We start from the raw sequence: 22,959 nt of genomic DNA on the forward strand, positions 1-22,959 counted from the left end.
TCTGCTAATCCTTCACTTTTCAGTCTAATTGTAAGCACGTACATAAGAATACTGGGCACTTGTTCTCGTAAACAAGATTCTTCTACAGTACTCAGTGAAAGTCAAGCAGTGAAATCAAGCACATCTTCATTGCTTGTTTTTCTATATTTATTGTTTCACGTCATTAGTGTAGTTTGCCTCGAGTGATTTGTTTAATACATAACCTGTTTACCACCGCTACATTTTACATAGTGTTAATTGTTTAGTTACAGTAGCTACTGTACCGTTAAAATGCAATCGAAATGACAAACTGACTTTGTTGGAAAAAAATAATTAATATATGTACAGTGCACATATAATAATAAGCTCTTCAATTGATAATACTGTATTTATTTCAATAGTGACATATCTCTAGGAAATACAAATTTCCAAAAACTGCAAATTTTAAATAATTGCTTATAATGTTAAGGTAAAACTTAATTATTGGTACAGAGCTTCATTTTTATATTCTGAATATATGTTTAATAGTGAAAAAAAATCCTAAGGCAAAAGAAATGGTAGTTTTGGCACTTCAAATCATGGACTTTCTGCAATTTAGTTTCAAAGTATTTAAATGGATAATGTAATAAAAACAACAAATCGATGGACAAAAACTTTTAATATATAAAAACAAAAGAGAGTATACAAAATACGATACAAAACAAAAATGAAAATCACACGAACCTTGTTCTTATGACTGAAGATAATAAAAAATGGTGTTTAAAAATCTATAGTAATTTCAAAAGAAAGAAGATTACATAAAATTAATAAAAATCATATTGTAATTGTTCTGTCACAGTATCTATTTAGAATCAATCACTTTCTAAACAGGAAAACACGTTTTGTAAAATGTCATTGCACTTATTCCCAGTTTATTTAAAAGTTTCTTCACATCATCAATCTTTTCCAGCTTAAGTTTATTCTCCAATGATAACAAATCAACTAATAGAATGACCATGTTTTACCTCCTTTTAAGATTGTTGAACAGAACTATTCTGATAGATGGAGAATGTGCAAACATACAAACATATTTACAGTTCATTCTGATTAGTTTCATTTCAGATACTTTAAAATCCATTTTTGACTTAATGAGCAAATGAATTGCAAGTTTCCAATTACCAAATTACCAGTCTACCAAGAACATGTATTTGTCCTATATGCTCAAAAATTTTGTAGTCTTCTGGTAAAAGAAGCAGTTCAGTTTTCTTAACATTTTTCTACCCTTCCAAAGGGCCGATCTATGGGTAAATAACTGTGGCCCTGCACTGGATATGTAATCTCAAAAGTTACACTATACATATCTGAAAGTTTACTTACCATTATTAAAAATGTGTAACGTTTGTTTTGTGCACCGCATCCATCACAGAACAAATTAATTTTCTTGATTTTTGGATTTTCTTTACGAAATTTTCTACAGTATAAGTACGCGACCTCTTTCTAGCATATCAACTAAATACTTTTTGAACTTCTCCAGAAAATGTGGCCATTATTAAAGAAAAATTAAGAAAACAATCAAACACAATAGCACTTGCACTTGAGAAAGCAGTCATTACTGTTAAATAGTCAATGACCAATATACACTTTGTAATTGGCTGTTGTGGAAATGCGACAGTTTGGAAATAAATACAAAACGAAAAACGTCACATTTGAAAAGAAACCAATTTTTTTAATACATTTTTCAACAGAAGAAACACCCGTTTCAGAAAAAAAATATTGTAGCGCTATAGGGAAGCCTATTATCAATGTGTTGGTGCCATGAACTTAAAAAACAAATAAAAAATGGAGATACGTCACTTTGGAAATAAGCTCTTCAATTATGTAGTTACACTTAAGCAATTACAAATGTGAGTTATGTAAAGGTCTACAATCTGCATTACTTGTGTAACTCGGAGTATTACTGTACATCCTTTTAATTTGCTAATTTAGAGACCAAAATGTTTTAAATTACTTTATTTTGGAAACTTTCTGATTCTTCTCAAATCAGCTTCAGCCAAATTTCATATGAAATTGAAAGTAATAATAGAATAATAAAACGGTATTGAATCAATTCTTCAAAATTCAAATTATATTATATATTCAAATGATGTAGAAACTTTAAAATACAAATCTATAAAATTAAAATAATCGGAAAATTTAATTTAATTTCAAAATGCATCCCATCATTTTAACTTTACAGAATTGTACGCTATAACATAAAAGTATCCAACAGCTGGAATAATTTTAATTTGCTCATTACATTAAAACTACACTTACCATACACAGAAACTTCGAGCAAATAATTTATATTTAAATTAAATACAAACAGAAAGTTTTTGGTCCTTTTTAGGGGCCTACGTGAAGCGCCAATCATTACAGAACATTAGAGATTGTAATTTTAGAACATTTTTTAAAATTATTTTTAAAAATGTTCTAAAATTAGATTATATGTTCTAAAGATAATTACCAAATGTTATAATTTTTCTAAAGATAATATTCATTTTTTCTATTTGAAAAATAGTTTAATTCACTTTATAAAAATTCTTCTCTAGAATTATTAATTGTCGGAACGTAGTGACGACTAATACTTGACTTTGTGCATTCCTTGTCAACAAAATAACTCTGGAATGGTTTGTCCGATCTTGATGAAATTATCTTGGACGACCCATCATCACTTAAGGATGAACTGATTAAAATTTTAACTTTCAGAAATGATCCGTTTTTGTAGAACTGGAGATGGGGGTTTTTCTTCAGTATGGATCATTTTTGAGAGTTGAAATTTTAATCATTTCATCCTTGAGTGAGAGTGAGTCGTCGTAGAAAATTTCATCAAGATCGGACAACTCATTCTAGAGTTATAATGTTGACAAGGAATGCATGAAGTCAAGTGTTAGTCGCTTCCTGCACGCACGTGTAGAAGCGTCATCTAGTGGTCGGAAAATATGACAAGCATTAAAACAGTAATTTTGAAAGGTAAATGTTATCGCTAACTAGATACACAACAAATATAAAGAATCTTTATAGAATAATAAGTTAAAAAAGAAAACTTTTTTAACTTATTATTCTATAACAGAGCAGCAGTGATCAATATTGATGGCTTTACGATCCATTCTCTCCTTCGTCTTCCTATCGTTAGTACGAAATTTCGATCTCTAAATGAAGAAGCTGCACAGAGATTCCAGATTGAGATGAAGTCGCTCAAATTCATCATCATCGATGAAATGTCAATGATTGGTGCAAGAATGCTTTACATGATCGAGAGAAGATTGAGGGAGATAAACCCCAAGAAAGATGAGCCGTTTGGTGGATTCTTTATCTATTTGTTTGGTGATTTTCGTCAGCTTCCTCCTGTTAAAGATACTCCTCTCTACTCGAGTGTTTTTTACAATGTAATGTCCCAACAAGGTAGGGACCCTGTTGGGACATTACATTACATTTGCATTTGATTCTTTTGAGAAGTTCATTGAACTTAGTAATTCTCATAGACAAAATAGCACAGATAGTTCCTTCACAGATGTCTTACAACATCTAGCTTCGGGTGATTTCTCTGATACAGATCTGAACATTCTGACGACAAGAAATCGAGCCTGTTTATCCAGAGATGAACTTGATCAGTTCCAAACAGCAGTAGAGCTATATCCAACAAACGAGCAAGTTAAACAAAGCAACGAAAACTACTTGCAGTCAACTGGATGCTCTCTTGGTTATATAGCATCTGAAAACACTCCAGATATTGCCCCGCCTTTGTCCAAAGATGACTCAGCTCTTGGTCTCTCTAAGTATTTGAATCTCTCAGTTAATGCCAGAATCGTGCTGAGAGTCAACTTATGGGTGCAAGGAGGTCTCGTCAATGGTTCACTGGAAACTAGACGCTACATTATATATGTTCCTAATGCTCGCCCTCCAGCTCTTCCTCTGTTTATTTTAGTGGAATTCGATAGCTATCGGGGACCTTTAATCTATGGTAATCTGTTTCAAATAATTCCCATAACACCTCTTCGAATGATGGCAGTATATTGCGACCTTGTAGACAGTTTCCCCTTACCTTAGCATACTCGATGACTATACATAAATCACAGGGATTAACTCTTCCAAAAATCAAAATAGATATAGGGAAAAAAGAGGCATCTATCAGTCTTACCTATGTTACACTTGAGTCGAGTGAAAAAAATAACTGACTCAGTATTTTTAGAGAGTTACAATAAAGATCGCTACGAGTCAATTTGTAAGTCCAAGGCCCATAGTGATAGACAGAATTTTGGGAGACGTTTGCATAGCAATTAATTAATGGCTTATTCTGACCTTATATTTGTACCTTTAAATGATCCAATAAAAATCAAATATATTGTTGAGAACGAATGATTCTGTTTCTTTTTCCCCTCATAATCTAGAAAATAAAGGTGCAAGTGGCTTCGTTCCGACTACATGCTGATACAGCGTTACTTAACTAGTAATTAATAAAAACGAGGTTGAGGTCGAAGTTTTAAATGCAAAACGTGTATGTCAGATGTTCGACGCCACTTTCCTGTAAGCTTAGAAGTTTGACAATGGCATTTGGAAAGACGGTGGAATCATACTCGACATTACAAACATACTCATAATTATAGTTAGTTTATTTGGTTAATGTGAGCCTAGGTATACAAAATTGCGGCACTTCCGGTAACCTCGATGGCAAGTGTTTTTAGAAAAGAAATGTAGATGGCGTTGATAGTAATGATGCCTTCGTATGCAAATATCCATCAAAAAATTCCGTTCAGGAAACATGAGGAATAATGTGAATTTCGAATTTTGGTTACGAAGTAGACAGATTATGCACGTTGTTAATTTTTTTAAAAGTGTCTGTGTTTTTTTAAAGTTTGTACAATTTACTCGAAGTCTAAAGTTATCAAGGAGGAAAGTTTGTGAATGGTAATTAACATGTTAAACGTGTCCTTAATGTGTTTAATGAATGTTAAATGTCATGAAAGTGTATTAAAGGTGTGTTAACATTGTATAAGTGAGGTAAAAATTTTGTAAAGGGTTTATATGTGGTTCAGATGTGTGTTTAAAGTGTGTAAATGTGTGTTAAACGTGTTTAAACGTGGTTTAAATGTGCGTTTATAGTGTGTAAATGTGTTTTAAACTTGTTAAATTTGTCATAACCAAGGATATGTAATAGTGATTTCCGACCCAAAAGACAACGTGAACGACACATGGAAGGCTAGGTGGTTGTGGATCGCAGGTGCCACCCTCTATGGAGACGCTGCCTATTGTAGATGAAAAGGCGAGAGATGTGAATCGTAAAACTGCAGTTCTTAAGAGGAGTAAAATTTATGTACAATACAGGCAAATTTTGTTCGAACCACTGACGTATAGAATCTCGTAATTCACTTCATCCATGCATCGATTGAATTTATAGGTAGTATGATGCCTTTTTTATTTTTCGTTTCTGGTCCAAGAGTAGGAAAAGTAACCAAAGGAGGGGAAAAAGTAAGTAGCAAATTTACGTTTTAAAAAAGTTTAAATATAGGCGCGTTTAGGTTATTGTCAATGGTCGCCATTTTGTATACCTAGGCTCACATTAACCGTTTATTTATTTATTATAATCCTTAAGATAATAAAATATATAACAAATAACAACTTTGTATCTCAAATTTTTGATTAAATTATGTGTTCGATGTAGCTGCTGCAACAGGAACTCCAATATTGGAAACTGTTCAAGACCAATTGGCATTGCAATATCCACATTCACCAGGAATTATGCCATTTGCTGGACACCAACCATTGGCTTATCCTCAGGTATTCAAATCTGTGGTGTTTGATATTTAAATACATTTTGTTTATAAATTAATTTTCCAAAATACTACAGACTAAAAAAACAACACATAATATAATAATACATAATACAATATATATAGTATATATTTTTTTGAATAACAATTAGATTACAGTGTACTTTTGCTAATCTGAACTTTGCATAATCCAGTCTAATTTTGTTCATTTTTCCACATGTTCACAACAAAGGATCAAGAATTAGAGGTTAAACAATAAATGTTTACATACTCAAATGGGACATTCCAATTTTCAACGCTGACTCAGTGCTGATCTCAACGTTCGCTAAAATTTGTTCCTTTTTTCAATGTTGAAGTGGTGCTGTTGTCAGCGATGACTCAACACACTCAGCACTCAACAGATATGTTGACTGCTACTTTCCAATGAATTGTGGGTAATTGGTACGACATTTGAATGGAATCCATCTTGCTGAGAATGGAATTATGGGAACTAAGCACTTCGTACTCAAGTTGGAATGCTGTTGATGACGTCAAATTGTTAGTTTCAACACTCAACACTCGTGTTGAAAATTGGAATGTCCCTAAAGTAACATGAATGGTAATTGGTTAACTTCTAACTGTAACTCTTGATCTTTGTACTGAATTTGGACATAAATGTTTCAGCTAAAGACAAAAACAGACCTAAATTATAATTTAAAAACGCAACAAATTTATAAAATAGACGTATATTACACAAATATACATAAACATATGCGACTAATACAGAATAAAAGTTTTTTAACTATATGTATTTGTCTGTAGTTCTACATGCGTGTGCAGTAGAGTGTTCCTTATTTTCTGACTTCAAAATTTTTGAATGCCCACCTGCCTGTTTTTTCCCTTTCACTCAAAAATATGTCCATATTTAATTTCTTGGCAATCAAAGAATATTAATCCATGCCATCTTGTGTGTCAATGTGTCTGGATATGCTGCACTTTGCTCAGGCCCGGACTGGTTGTTACACATGGAGCACTGTCAGTTTGTGTCTCGGTTTCTGTCAGTGTTAGATGTATTTGTGCTCTGTTATACTAATAATATGTCATATGATTTATGCAGTTCCAAGAACGTGAAACACCAAATAACTGTAGACAAATTTCCATCAAATAGACAAGTGCTGGGTGTTTTATTTTAAACAAAGCAAGAATTCTGACAAGATCTCTTCAGCATTGTGTAAAAACTCAGATTTATATTTGGAGTGGAGAAAATTACAAAAAAATTAAGAAAGTCTCAAGAGATTTTTAAGCACTGTGAAGCAGTGTTTCAAAACAATCTGAACAACCTGTTTGATATCACATATACAAATACTCTAAAAACCATCAAATTAGATGAGGATAGAATTTTTACTGTGGCAGAGACAGAGCAAAGAGACTGTCTTGTAGGTGTGGACTGAAAACTCACCAAAAAAGAACAGTCAAGGAAAAGGAAATTTGAAGGGAAGAAAAGACAACGTAAGCAATCAGTGGCATCCACCTCTTCGGCTGCACTTTCTCTCATCATCTAAAGATGAAGATGGCACATTTTTTTGGTATTGATGAATGCAGCAATGGTGAGTCGTCGTCGTCTACCATTTCTGGGTGATACACCAAGGCAGAATACTGCAAGATGCGGAACCAAAGATTTCATTACTGACAAATTAGTGTAAGAGATGCTGTTTATATATTTTAGGCAACAGCAGAAGTATTTTGTTACAACACTGAAGAACTCTCTATTAATAGATATTTCATTCATTGAATCAGGCAGAATAAAAGTAAAGAATGGACTGAAGCCATTAAAGCTGCATTTAATGATATCTCTGAAATTCTGACTGTTCACTGGGATGGTAAGCTATTAACTACATTGAATGTAAAGAAGAAAGAATCCCAATAGTCGTGACATTTGGAGATAAAGAACAGTTCATTGGTGTTCTAAAATTAGAAAATGCTTCTGGTAAAGAGCAGGCATGAGCTTTCCGCAATAACAGGTTGGAGTTTGGAAAATGATGTAAAATTCTTTGTAATGATACATTTGTCTCAAACACTGGCTGCTTAAATGGTGCATGCATCTTCATTGAACAAATATTGGATACAGAGTTGTTTTTCCCCTGTTGTCATCACATCTATGAATTTAAAAGCAAAATATGTGAGATAACAAGTAGTCATGACATCTCTCTCTTCATACAATTAAGAGAAAGTTGGTAAAATGTTAATGCTAGTAATTATCAAAGTGGTAAAGATTATGTAGAGGAGTTTTTCAGTGAGTTAGAACTTCAAGAATTATTGGACTTCTATAAAGCTGAACTGCAGAAATAAATGCCAAGAAGTGGTTACCATAAATTTATAGAGCTATGTGTACTATTTTTAAGAGGTGACACAGAGAAGAAATTAAAAGTGTCCTCCCTGCGCTATGCATCAAGCTCAATTGATGGCAAGTACAACTTATTCCCTAGAAAACGTTTCTCCTAAGGTTAAAACTTAAACTATTCATCAGAGAAGAATAAGCTTTACGTGATATTTCTCTGTTTGTGGTAACAATGGCTTAAGTGCCATTCAGCTATAAAAGCCCCTAATCATAGATCTCTGCTTCTTCAAGTCCTTAAAATCATATGAAGTAATAGATACAACCATTTCTACAGCAGCTTTAAAGAAGCATAGCCAACACTTGTGATATTTATCCAAAGAACTGCTTAAGTGTTTGGTATTTCTTACTGATTTTTTGACATTAGCCCATGCTGACTCAAGTTTTGCATTTGAGTCAGCACGGGTTAATGCCATCCTATATAAAACTTATCAAATGCAAGTTTTTACTAAGCTAAACAATTCTGTGCAACAATTAGTTTCAATTAGCAATAACACAATATACTCCAAATTGTATCTGATAAAATTTGCATATATTACAAATTCCAGCAAATTCAATGTAAAACAGTAAAGATTATTCATTTTTAATATTTTGTTTTCTTTCTAATAAATATATTTAAAATATTTACTGTTTTATTAAATAAATTTTGAGTAAAAATATATATATATTTTCTATAATCATTAAATTTTGATTAATTATTGACATTAAATAGTGTATGTTTGATTGATTTAAAATGTCTTAATTTATTCATGAGAAGTATCAAAATAATTAGGATTATTCTATTTCATTAGTACTTCATAATTGCCTAACAATTTTTCATCCTCTTTTATATATACAGGTGCTTTTTTTAATATCTGTAGATAATTTTAGATTGATGCTTTACAGCAGCAGTTCCCAAACTATGGCCGAAAATTCTCGAAAGGGATGCAGAGTGGAGGAGAAAAGGAACAAGAAATGGAGATGCAAAGAAATTTTATTCTTAAACGAGTTAGTATAATAAATCAAATATTAGCTCTCCTCCCTAATAATTAAGTTTAGCATAAAGTTAAATAATTATCAAGGCAGGAGATAATTTATTTTCTACATGGTTTTATTTTGAAAGGGACCATAAGATGTTTGGGAAATGCTGCTCTTCTGCAAAATAATTTTACGTCTTCATTTTCACTTATTATTTTGAGAGGGAAACATTATTTCTTTTGCTTGTCATCTGAAGAGTAAACGTAATTAATTCATCAGGTCTTGGAACTAACTACGAAACGGCAGCATGTTCGTAAACCTTCGAGTAATCTAATTTCAATTTAATTGATACATTAACAACCAATAGATAGATTGTGAGAAATTTGTAGGAAAATTTCTTAAAAACAAAATTCTGTAGCCTTTTATATTACATGATGCCAAGATTTTTGTACTAAAAAATTTAAAAATACCATTTGAATTAAAAATCTTACTGCTTTTTTATTCCTCTAATTTGATTTAAAATTTTTAAATCTTTAAAAGTTTAAATATGGAAAAATAAATTGTAATACAATAGAGAGTTGGTAATTGGAACGATTTTCAGTCGGACTGTGTCGTGCTGAATCGAACGTTTTTGATACTAGATTTACTTCTAAAGTATAATTTTCATGTTTTTATATTCTTCAATATATTTATTTTGTTTGTACAAAATGAGGAAATAATTTTTAACGATACGATAGCCTCGATTATTATTATAATAATTTTCATTAGGCTTAAAATCGACGAAAATTCAACACAAAGCAACATGCGACGGAGAAAAATTTGAACATCTAACAGGTTAATGTATTTTTCAGTACATAATCGGTAATCGGAACAAATCACTAATCTGAACAAGTCCCCAATTGATTCCGATTAACGACTCTCTACTGTAATAACTAGAAAACTTGAATTCACACACAATTAATTTTTTATTAATAAGATAATCATTTTAATTTACACCTTAGTCTCCTACCTTTAATCCAAGTTATGTTCTATATTTAACTACTAATTTATGGCCCAGTAAATTTGGCATTATCATTTAATTGATTTTAACTTGTTTTTCTTATGCAGTTGTAAATCATTTATTTCATATTTTTTGTTTTCTTTTTATCAACACTTTTCTGTTTATTTCAATATAAATATTGTTTTGGGAGCCTTATCATGATATGTTAGCATTACTTACCATATTTACATAAGTATACAATAAATAATTGCAATCTTTCCAAATATAGTTAATTTATATTGTTAATTGTTTAGATCTTTTCAGATTCATTAAATGCATTGATTTATTTAAAAAATATATATTATTAAAATAGCATGACTTTACGTAATTTAAAAATTAGTATTTAAATCTATTAATCAAAAATACTAATAGTTTTCTTCTGTATCACTTTAAATTTTAGATGTATCCAATGATTGGACCACGAGTATTGTCACCACAGCCGGTCGGAATAATGACTTCTGCTAATCCATCGCAAGGAGAGACTCCCCAATTTTCAACAAATCTTTGTAGTGAGTTGTTCATTTTATATTAATTAATAACTTTTGAAGAGAAATATTTAAAATAATATAGTCATCATTGTGCTGATTGATTGGATGATTTGGAAATTGTTGTTATTTCCAATATCCAGTTGATAGAGCTACATTTGACGACGAATCAAAATTTGGTATCCTAAAACGTCTTGATTTATACCTTCTGAATGATGGGCAAATGATTAATATTTGAAGGAAAACAACACTATAAATCCACTAAAATACTTTTCAGATATTTAATTTCTTAATTTCTACTACAGACAGTTTAGAACAGTGGTGGCGAACCTATGACCCGTGGGTCAGACACTGATCCATGCAGGTCTTTTAAATGACCCACACGTTGATTTTTATAAATTTATTTTTTATATCATAAAAGAGAGAACTGACAATCAAAAATATTTTAAAAAATAATGTACATATATCTAATGTCAAATTTTTTAAGGCCCAATGCAGGCATTGGGGCATGCGCACGGTGTCATTCCATGGTATAAATAATAAATTCATAAATTAATAAATTCCTATTACAAATAAAAATAATAATATACTGAATTATACCATAAAAATATAAAATAAATATAAAAGAATTTATATTGTTGATTTAGATAATAGCTAGGGGGGCCCCTAGTGGCTGTTTTTGGCATACCGTCACAGAACTGCCCGTTTCGATTTTATATAGCAGATATTTCCAAGTGGACATTGCCTAGCTGATTTTCTATTGTATCACTGCACCTGCATATGACACATGACAGTTAGTCATAAACTTGACGTGCGTACAGTACATGTTCGTTGCATTGTAGAATCGGGAGATGTACCAGTGCTGAACTAAATGGCAGTTTTGTCGTAGGCGTCTAGAAGTCTTTAATAATTCAACATTATTATTATTTTTTATTATTAAAGTTTCTCGTCTACATATGTATGTATGTCAAGTACGTTAATAAGAAATTTCTTTTCAAATTATTGTATTCTAAATATAAATATGTTTAGTCGTAGCCCTGTACTATGTCGGTGGTTAGAAAAATGAAAACAAACGATACAAGTTCCAGGCCATATCAAACAGAATGGTTTGATAAATATGGTGTGATTGAAAAGAATAAAATGACTTTGTGTATAATTTGTAACGAAAAAGTACGTACAATGTAAAAAGACATTTCGAAAAGTTGCATTCTAATCTTGGCATTTCGACAGACGAAGAAAGAAGAACATATTTTTTACAAAAGAAAAAAGAGTCATTCACAAACCAGTGTTTTAAAAACTTTTTTGATTCCAAAAAACAACATTACGGCTGCTAGTTTTCAAGTTGCCCATTGCATTGCTCGCCACAGTGGAAACTCTTTCAGAAGGAGAGTTTGTAAAACAAGCATTTTTAGAATGAATTGCTACTTTGTTTGCAGATTTTAAAGAAAAGTATTGATTATAAAGCATATAAATGAGTTACCAATAAGTTGCAATACAATTAAAGATCGAGTAATAGAAATTAGAAATAAATATTTTTTCACACATATGTAATGACTTAAATTATACAGAAATGTATTTAATTGCTTTAGATGAGAGTAATGATGTAAATGGTTATGCACAATTAGCAGATTTTGCTCGATATAAATCGGGCAATATAATGAAAGAAGAGCTAATGAAACTAATAACATTGAAAGGGAAGTGTATCGGTCTTGATATTTTTAAAGAATTTGATATTACATTTAAAGAAATGGATATTGACCTACGGAAAATTGTTTCTGTAACAACAGACGGTGCACCCAATATGGTGGGGAAAAACATTAGTTTTATTCAGTATCTTAAGCAAAATATTACACATTCTCTGATTGAATTTCATGTATAATACACCAGCAAGTTCTATGTGTGAAGCAAGGTTTAAAAACATTTTCCAATATAATGTCAGTTTTAATAAAAGTCATCAACTTTATAAATGCAAGAGGTCTTAATAAACGACAATTTGCACAATTACTAGAGGAAATTGAGTGCCAGTATTCGGGGATTTTGACACAACAATGTTCGATGGCTCAGTTGTGGTCAAGTTCTTAATCGGTTTGTCATTTTATTAGAAGAAATTAAGCTCTTTTTGAATGAAGAAGACAATAGTTTTGATGAATTTTCAAATATAGATTGGTTAAACGATTTAATGTTCTTATGCGACATCACTCAGCATTTTAATGAACTGAATAAAAAACTTTGAAGAAATGGACAAATTATTTTAATGATGTTTGAAAATATTAAAATATTTATGAAGAAACTTGACATCTTTACTAAGGATTTGGAAATGAAAGTCATGAAATATTTTCTTCAATTACAAAAACATTTTCAGAACATAAAGATTTTTGAAAATAAGCTTGACATTCAAGAAAATGCAATTAAAAAATATTTAATGATTATACAGGAAATAAAACAAGGTGTAGAGGAGAGATTTAATCAATTTAAAAGTTTGGAAAGTACATTTCACCTTATTTTATATCCATACAAAATGGAATTCGAAACAGTGGAGTTTACTGAATTTATGTGGATAGGTATCCATGATTTAGAAATGGAATTAGTTGAATTTCAAAGCAGCATAGTGTGGAAAAATAAATTTGAAAACTTAATTATCAAAGTAGAAGGAAAAATGTCTGAAAATAGTGCAGATAATAATGATGCCACACAAAAAATTGAAAATATTATATTAAACGTATGGGATTCTTTACCAAATAATTTTATATTAATGAAGAAATTTGCTAATGCTCTTTTAACAATGTTTGGGTCCACATATTCGTGTGAAAAATTGTTTTCTTTGATGAATTTTGTAAAATCTACCAATAGAAATAAACTTGGAAATGAAATGACTGTGAAATGAGTTAAACTAACGAATACGGAATATGAACCTAATATTAAGAAACTATCTGAAAATAAACAACAGATTTCTCATTAAATATACTCAACTTTATTATACATACACATACCTGTAATTATATCTATTAATAAATAATATTTCATAATACATATGTGATTTTCTTTATTCCTTGTTCATTCAAATACTTAGTGTGGGGATGATTGCCGACTGGGCGTGGTGTCACCTGGTGCGGTAATTCGTGGTATCACTCCATTGATATCAATTTTTTAACGTCGACCGTTATTTTTTGCTCTTCACTTGCAAAAGTAAAAGTTATAAAACAAAAAGGAAACGTAAACTTTTTGGAGGATTTTAAAAGCAAGAACCAAAAAAAAGTAGTTTTTAACCATCCTCTCCCCCTTTCCAAGTGACGCCAGTGACTTAGTGACCCACGAGCTAGTACTAAAAAAAATAATGAACAAAATTTGACCCACTTCTCAAAAAGGTTCGCCATCACTGGTTTAGAATGTAATTTAAACAGGAACTAATCATCATTGGGTGCTAATTTGAGCTTTATAACTAAAACCAAAAAAATGTAAAACATTTCAAAATCTCAAGTAATCAGTTATACAAATATATATAGTTTATTTGTTTTAAGATAATATTGTAATCAGGTTAGGTGTTTTGCCAAAACTACAAGCAACTTAAAAATGCTTAGTTACAAAACTGGAGTGTTCAGAATTGTATTGCATGTGTACCACCTTCTAGTGTTTATCAATTCTACAAATATAAGTTTTACATTATTTATTTTAATTGCATTTATATTTGCGTTATCTTTTGAGCAGAATATTAGCAACACAGTTACATTTAATTATTGAACTACAGAGTGATTCAGAAGTCTTTGTACAAAGGTAAAGGGATCACTTTATCATGTAGTCACTTATAAATCATAGAATATGTGACTGCTATTTAAGTGATTGCATATACCAGAGGTGGGCAAGCAAGAGTTCAGTGGGAGCCGAAATGTAGGTTTTGCAAAATGCATGGGAGCCACAGTTCTGTACTGTCATGGCGGATAGTATGGTAAGGCTGGAAAGGATAGTACTTTCAGGAAGAGCCACACATAACTCAAAAAGAGCCGCATGTGGCTTTTGGAGCCGCATTTGCCCATGCCTGGCATATACGAATGCTTTCCGGCACTCAAAGCAAATGCATGTTACCTTTGGTTCTTACCTGAAAATTTCTTGAAAATTTCGGACTTTGTTAACCTGTGGTTAATAAAATCAAGGTTAGTAAGAGAAATTTAGTAAGAACCAGTAAGTAAGTAAGAGAATAACTGAAAATAGCATGCATGAAAAATTCTCATTTGTGCCAGTAAAAGAGTTAACATAACTGATGTTAGAGTTACATATATTAAAGTATGTTCCTTCAGGTGGTCTGTGTTTTGTATGGAGATTTTTGACTCGTTATAAACAAGCAGATAAATTATAGCTGAGTCCTGAATTATCTTTTTAGTAAATAAATTAGTCTATGTACTAAGTTATTTAGATACATTTTTAAAAAAAATTAGTTTTCTATTTCTTTTATGCTGAATGTTCAAAACATTAAAAAATAAAAGAAATTATTTTTAAAGTCAAATTTGAAATGCTAATTTATATAGAGATTACATGCCAGCTTAAGCTAAGTATAATTTGCATACAACATAAATTTTCATATACATTTTCATGCCGAGAAAAAGACTCTTGATCTTCTGAATTATGTAATTTTTTTCATTTAATAATTTAAAGGAAAATGTAATAAAGTAAAATCTTTAAACATATTTTTACTAAATTAAATTTATTATTATTCCTTCTCATGCTTTTAATGCATTTAACAAGTTAAAACTTTTAAAATGTATTAGAAAATAATTTTTGCATTGAATTTTACTTTATATAATTAGTTTTAATATGTCTACTCTTAATATTTTTAGAGGTTTAAAACTAGCATTTTTAACATCTAAATTTGTGAATAAGATTTAAAAATTTAAACTAATTTTCATTAATTTTATTTGTGGATCAAATTTTATATTGATTTTCTCTTGTGATTCGCAATTTATTTACATGAATTAATCTTTTACTTCTATAATTATGTTTAATGTAGTATAATATCCAAAACTATAGATGTATAATCTTTCAGTGCCACCACATCTGGGTACGTCAACTGCAGTGCCGTCACATACTATACCCGTTAACAGTGTACCACAAGGGTCGGTGGGATCACACTCTAATGCTTCGACTCCTCACTCTCACGCATCGTCTCCTGTAAATCAGCCGCCGTCAAACGGAACCCACATTACTCCTGCTCACACTCCTACCCCGACTGGACATCCCGGACCGGCTCTCACCCCTCAGCCGATCGTGTATCACGGACTCATACAACATTCTCTTCAGTCCGGCACTAATGTTCTTAATTCTACAACCTCCCTGAATAATCACATAGCTCACTTTAATCAACATTCCCATAATAACCATCCTAATTACGAGGCACCGTCACACCCATTGGTGTTCGTGCCCAACAATTTCATCCGGTATTTCAGAGTTATCCTATCCACGGCCAGAATCCCGGCAACCATACAACTACACCCACCCAGATAATACCGCATAGCGTCATTCACTCTAATGCCATTTCTACATCAATGGCAAGTGCTCCTTTTATACCGAATCATCAAGGTATGTAAATTTCTTATATAAAATGAGGCATGCCTTAATATTTTTAATGTTTATTTTAGCTTAATTTTAATAATAGCCGAAAATGTCGAGCGATCGATTAATGTCCGGATAAAATATTCGGACATTTTAAGTAAAAGCACGTGCATAAAAGAGATAAAATATTAATTGTTTTAAGATTTTATTTTATAAGCAATGTGTCGTGAAAAACAATTGATTAAGGTAATGGTTATAAAGTAACTGTCATTTTTTATGTAAATTGTAATACACTGTCTTCCAAAAAGAATGCTACCATTTTAAATTATTGTAATTATGTTAATTATTATCCGAGAATGTTGTAATGCACACTCAGTTTCTGTGAGTGTGCATTACAACATTTCGTTTATTGAAAAAACAAACATTTTCTTTATTTATTTCAAAAAACTTTCAGACATTTTTGTCGGGTTGTTATACATTTCCGTCAACGAATATCTCTGAAAATTATGGAAAATGTTTGTTTTTTTCAATAAACGATCCTTTAGGAACCAGTACGGAAGTTGTCTGCGAGTGTTTATTTTACAGCTTTTGCAGTGTTTTTAGTTTTAATGTACAGTACATTGGAAAACTAATGTAAAAATGATCTTATCGTACATTAGCAAATAATTTCAATATACAAACGTTTTCAACCCATTAATAGCTTATATCAGTTGAGGTATTCATGTCTTCTATTTATAGAATATATGAGTTCTAACGTGATTGTTACAAAATTCAAACTGTGGAATGATTTTGAAATTTACTAGCATGTTCTGTACAAAATTAACATATTGTATAATGATGTGTGATTTGGTAAAAAATTCAAAATTCCATTTTCCTGAGTTGTTCTCAAGTGGCCATACAAATATTTCTAGGTGGGTGATAACTTCTCATTGTCATTGAAATTGAAGCATTCTCTATTTGCCACCTTTAATATTTCCTTGGTCTCAAGGGATCTGGCTTGATGTGTGTGGAGGGTATGAGAGGGTAAAGAAAGAGAGTGGGAAAAGTGGTATGAAAAGCTTGAGACCAAGGAAGGAGAGAAGACTATATATAAAATAGCAAGAAACAGAGCGAGTGCTAGAAGGGATATGTGAGTTTGCCGACAGGGTGCCGACTATGTCAAGAAGGTCGAGCGGTCGCGAAGTGTCGTATGTGGGCGATCGGCACTGAGACAGACTCTACGGTTACAAGAAACCGTTTATTTGACACGAAAGAAGCTTACAAGATTTCCGCGATCTTGGAAGTTCTAGGTCGGCAGCAGCCTCTGGGTCTTCCTCTCCTTTCGAATATAGTCTCATTTTGAAGGAGTGTCCCTAGGTCGCGAATGGCCAGTTCCCTCGACGACTCCGCGACTCCAGGACGATGCGGTCGACTTCCGTTGATGGAAAGATGTCGATCCGAGGTCGGGAGACGGAGACGAAGATGGGCACCAGACACACACACAACAATAGATCCGTCACTTGGAACTTTCGGGAGAAGAAGCCCTCACGTCCTTGAATTCTCAGGTTTTATCTGTTTTCCTCCGATTCCGCTTTCCGATTGGTCTCTTCTCGTCACCCGGTGACAATTCGAAACCTTTCGGGGGCGCGGGAGAGGTCAAAATCGAAGTTTAATTCGATTCCCACTCGGAGATAGACGATCTACGTTTCCCCATTGTTCTATTGTTTAAAAGTTCGCGTCGTTTTCTTTAAGAAAAACTATTTCTAACTTCTATTTTTTTTCCTCTAAAAAAATAATTTTTTTCTAAAAATAAATGATTTTAACGCGAATTTCAGTGAGGTTCGGACCTATCCAGAGCCTCACAGAGCTTCCCGCCAATTTAAAATGTCATAACGGAATAACGACATTTTAGCTGGCAGCTCTGAAAGCTGACAGTCCTTTCTCCCTTTGTTTGCTAAGTGACGTAACAGAGATACTTGTCTGAGAATCCAGCCTTCTCTGGCGCGCGTTCGGTTTCGCGTTACAACAAAGTTTTTTTTTTCGATACATTATTGAATGGTATAGAATATCGTTTACAATTCATCGAAATGTTTGTGTAACATCACATGTCTGTTTATAAGATTGGTTACAAATAATCAAATAACAATCACGGTCATCGAATAATATTTTAACAACATAAATGATCGACAAACTATTTTCTAAAACATGTGAGTTTTTTTTTTTTTTTTCGTTTTCAGACTGAGCAATTCACACAATCTCAAAATTTTCAGAAAATGGTCTGAAACGGAGGGGGGGAGGAATGGAATGTATTCGTGTTACCTTCCTAATTTTTCGGAACATCTGATTCGGAAATCTGATAACAGGTTCAACGTTTAGTTTGATTGGCCTGTTTCAATCAGAATTGGAACTTGGGAACTTCATAGCCATTTCCGGTGCACGTGTAGTGCGGAGTTCTCTGGATCTAAGTTGAAGACACGTGCTTTTCGAAGTTATGCATCTAGTTCCGTTCCAAGTTTTCTGAAAAACTTCGTCTTTACCATGGGGGTCGAATCTTTTCCATTTTTTTTTTTTTTTTGTACTGGACCGAAAGAGGATCATGAAGCATTGACGGTGTGCAGTTGTGATCTTGCCAATGTCTTTACGGCCATAACTTCCGGATGTCAGTCTCTTGAACCAGTGACAGTTTTCTATCATCGGTTTTCCGACGCAGATTACCGCTAATCAAGGTCACGCAGTTCAGAGTGTTGTTCCGTAACTTCCGTTTGATCTGGTCAGAGTCTATTCGCAGTCTCAACTGTGACAGGTATGATCAATCATCATGTACACAAAAAAGGAAAAAATTTTCTGACATTTTGACTATATAAATTACTCAATCTATAACAGAAGTTTTCATCAATGTTTTGGTCGCGACAAAATTGTTTTCCGATGAGCGTGAATCAAATAGAAGATTATCGTTAAGTTTTCTCGAGAGTGATCAAATCCTCATTCTCTCTAGGACGGCCAAAGTGACAATTTTCTGTCATCTATCCTAAGTATGAGAAAATTTTGGAAAGGCGTTGACCAAGGAGATAAGTCGCTTCCCCGACATGACTCTCTTCCCTTGACCAGTGTAGGCTCAATCGTGAGCGCTTCGTAAGGGATGGACAGAACAGTTTACACGAAACAAAAACAATACTATGGCTCCCTTTCGAAATGCACCACGCTCACATTGACTTGAATTCCGATTCGCGACAATTTTAACATTTAAGCACGTTTTTTGCATACATTTTTTTTCAGCGACAATTTTTATTTTCAGAAAACGTGAATTCAATTAAAATTAACATTCGCTTTTGTTTTTATGATGATCTCTCCTCTCCAGAATGAAAGTTCATCATTCACAGTTCGCAAAACCGGACCGATAGAAAATAGAGAGTAGGATACCGTAATCGCTTATAATCTTGACCTTAGGTTAAAGTTGCTATATTTTTTTTGCAATTGACAATCTGCTTGCTTTGCGTCTACCTTGGGACTGAGAAAAGCTAAGCATCTAGTTGCGGTCGCATTGGCCTGTTTCCGGGCTAATACTGTCAGAAAATCCTCTACATAAAGTGCCTGTTCTAAATTTCAATCAACTTCGGATTCGATTTGCCTATTCTGCGATTGATGAAAGAGTATCTACTGAAATAATTAGCCTATATCGCAATGAATACGATGGATTTATAATCGGAACCTGCAACGCATTGGCCTCGATCTCCACTCGACTAGAGATGGCAGAGGGACGTTCTTTTCTCCGTACCAATCGGGCGACAGTGGTTGCATGTTATGAGGTTGTGAAAAGCATTGCAGCGAATTCGGATAGGGGTGTGCGTTTCCTACTTCGCTATTCCCTCGTTCCATGGGTTGTCCTGTTTGTTTATTCTGAATATTATCTTTGCGCACCAGTTATCTGTACTGACAATGTTCGATTATCTAACAATTTTTCCTAAAGGGATCCTGTTCAGAGGGATCCTACCTTTCTCTACTGCTTGTCTCCTCTCCCTCCTTCTTCCCTCCCCCTTTTCCTTACCCTCTTTTTTGCCAGCTAAACACTTCGTGTACGGCCAATGTCTTTCTTGTATGTATATTTGGTGGAGTCTTTGATTGTACTACACATTTGGATTTATCTGCATTTTGGTGGCTCTTAGAATTTTTTAGGAGTATGTTCATTTGCTTTACATGCATACACAAGCACCTATCTGTGTACCATCTTTCTACAATATCCATGCTTCAGTATGTTTTTTTGATGTGTTTTAATTCATCCAATGTATCAAGGATGTTTGAGCAGTGTTTGAACACTCATCTTTAGTTAGAGCCCTGAATGCCACCTCGTTGTAATTTTAAGGATTGCTGAGGAATCCAAAATAAATAATGGTCAGTGTTCTGGTTTATAATTTATCCTAGTTTCGATGTGACCACCTTCGAATTGTACGTTCAGGTCTAAAAAGTGCAGAGGTATTGCTGAACTGTTTAAGAGTGGGCCCTTATGTATTGTTGTTGATATGTTCTAAAAAGATGTTAATGTCTGGTTTTGATTTCCAAATGATGAGGATGTCTTCAATATACCTTGCATAAAATATGATATTTGGGAGAAAAAAACAGGTAATAACTTTTTGTAGCATATAAGCAACCAGTTCACATATCTGCTGAAAGGGGGCTTACCATTGGTATCCCCTGCACTGCAGGTAAAAGATATTATTGAATTTGAAACATGAAGAATAGCATGTATACTAGCTCTAATACCTGACTGTAGAGGTGTGGACCATTCACAGTTTCAAACAACCAATCCTGTAAGGTACAAAAGCAAGGTTGTGAAGAAATGAAGATATAAAGAAACAAAGTCCAATACAGTCGTATGTTCATTGTTAAATAACATAATGTAATGTAATCTCTTCACTAGCTTCCATGAGTCTTTTTAATAGAAAATTCTGTCTCTCTCTCTCCAATAAATGGTTCAGTGGTCTCTCTTTGTCTATTATAAATCTTGGTAGGGTGCCTAGTACGTTCATTTTCACAAAAACAAAAAGCCTGAATGTGTCTGGAGATTTAACCCACTGCTCTAAATGTAATGTTTTAGCTATCAAAATACATGCAAATGGAGTATTTAATTAAAAACAATTTTGTAATAGAACATACAAATACATTGATCTAATGACATTGTCACTCCTTACACAGCAGCTATAATTCTACAGCTTCTCCAGTTCCTCCAAATTACTCATGTTATGCAATTACGAGTGATTCCTACTTTTAAATTGCAGAAGACAAAATTTCTTTTCTATGGCAATTTGCCATTTTCATTTACAAAACTTAAAGATAGTAGAAAACAAGATATTTGAAGGCAGATGAGAGATTAAACTCTGATGGTTACTCTATCAATTGGTGTAAATTGCATACCTCTCAGATGATAATTAATATAATTACAATAAAATATAAAAAAACATTTGCACAATTGGAAGAAATGATAAATGTCTTCTTCTTTTGTCTTTTTCAATATCTCAAGAATGTTTATGGCAGAGTCAACCTTTTATTTGAGGTTACTCATCTGTCTCAATATTCAAAAATGTTAAAAATATCATGACAACGGCACAACCATAAATGTATAGTATAAAATGTCAACTCCACTGTAAAATCTGTTGTTCCCGAGATGTTGAAAAGGACAAAATTTCAAGATATTTGTCATTTCTTCCAATTTTGTGAATATATTTTTATATTTTATTATTCTCCTGGCCATTTACTTATTAGATAATTATAATAATTTGAAATGGTAACATTACTAAATTATTTTTACAGATAAAATTATCTATCTTTTGCAACATACACATTTGTTCACAAACAAATGTGTATCAGTGCAGACATATCCATTCATAACACTCACAATATGCAAAATACTTACCGTGAAAAATGTGTAACTAACTTATATAAAATGAGCAAAAATTATTGTAAAACCATCACAGCAATTTCTAATCTTATTTTTAATTTAAAATATATGCTACAGATTTTACCCCTGTGCATCATACCGTTCCTGACAACTACAGAGTCATGCCTGTCATCTATCTAACTCCGTTGTGGAGAAAATGTTTGAATTGATATCACGTAACGTCTTATTCATACTGGAAGTTCGTATATAGTTAATTAATTAATCGTATATAGTACTCAATTAACTATATAAGAACTTCGAGACCAGACAAGGAAAGCTCAGGGGGCAGGAGGCCCTAAGCTTCCTTTGTCTGGTCTGAGCTTTCATCTGTTTGTTCCAAGATTAAAGAAGGATGGACAAACAGATGCCAGTGCGAATTATAAGTCTGCAATTTGAAAATTGCAATCCAACTCGGTTAGCGTGCACAGAAAATGCACCTATGGTGCCTAGATTCTGCTCTTCCACATGTTCTACATACACAAGACGAAAGTCTAGTAATATTAGTCACACTATAGAAAGCGGTAACATTAAATATATGCCACTTTAAAACTTTTTAAACTTGTATACCCTTAAAGATACTTAATAATTATAGTAATTTGTTGTAGCTGTCTTCATAAATATTTTAATTTATTAACATTAAAAGATTATTTATCTTTAAAATTAATTAATACTATAAAATTATTATTTACAGGTAACAACGCTTGAGGATCAAAGAATATTAGAAGAAATAATAGCTAAACTAACTTATAAAAAAATATATAGAAAGTTATTCTTGGATATGATCATTTCAGAATTCCACATCGTCATTCTTCGCTCTATACTTCTGCAAAAATTCAGATCCATTCGAAATTTTAATAGTCAGATTAATATATACATGGATCTAAGCA

The 22,959-nt window shown here is 32.5% G+C and overlaps 1 pseudogene; it reads left to right on the top strand.

The window, feature by feature from the left end:
- Window positions 1–5,630: 5,630 nt before the first annotated feature.
- Window positions 5,631–22,810, top strand: LOC136986463 (uncharacterized; annotated as a pseudogene).
- The last annotated feature ends 149 nt before the right edge of the window (window positions 22,811–22,959 follow it).

The sequence above is a fragment of the Centruroides vittatus genome, unplaced genomic scaffold (assembly GCF_030686945.1).
Source record: "Centruroides vittatus isolate TY-2023 unplaced genomic scaffold, ASM3068694v2 scaffold_1025, whole genome shotgun sequence".
Lineage (NCBI taxonomy): Eukaryota > Metazoa > Arthropoda > Arachnida > Scorpiones > Buthidae > Centruroides > Centruroides vittatus.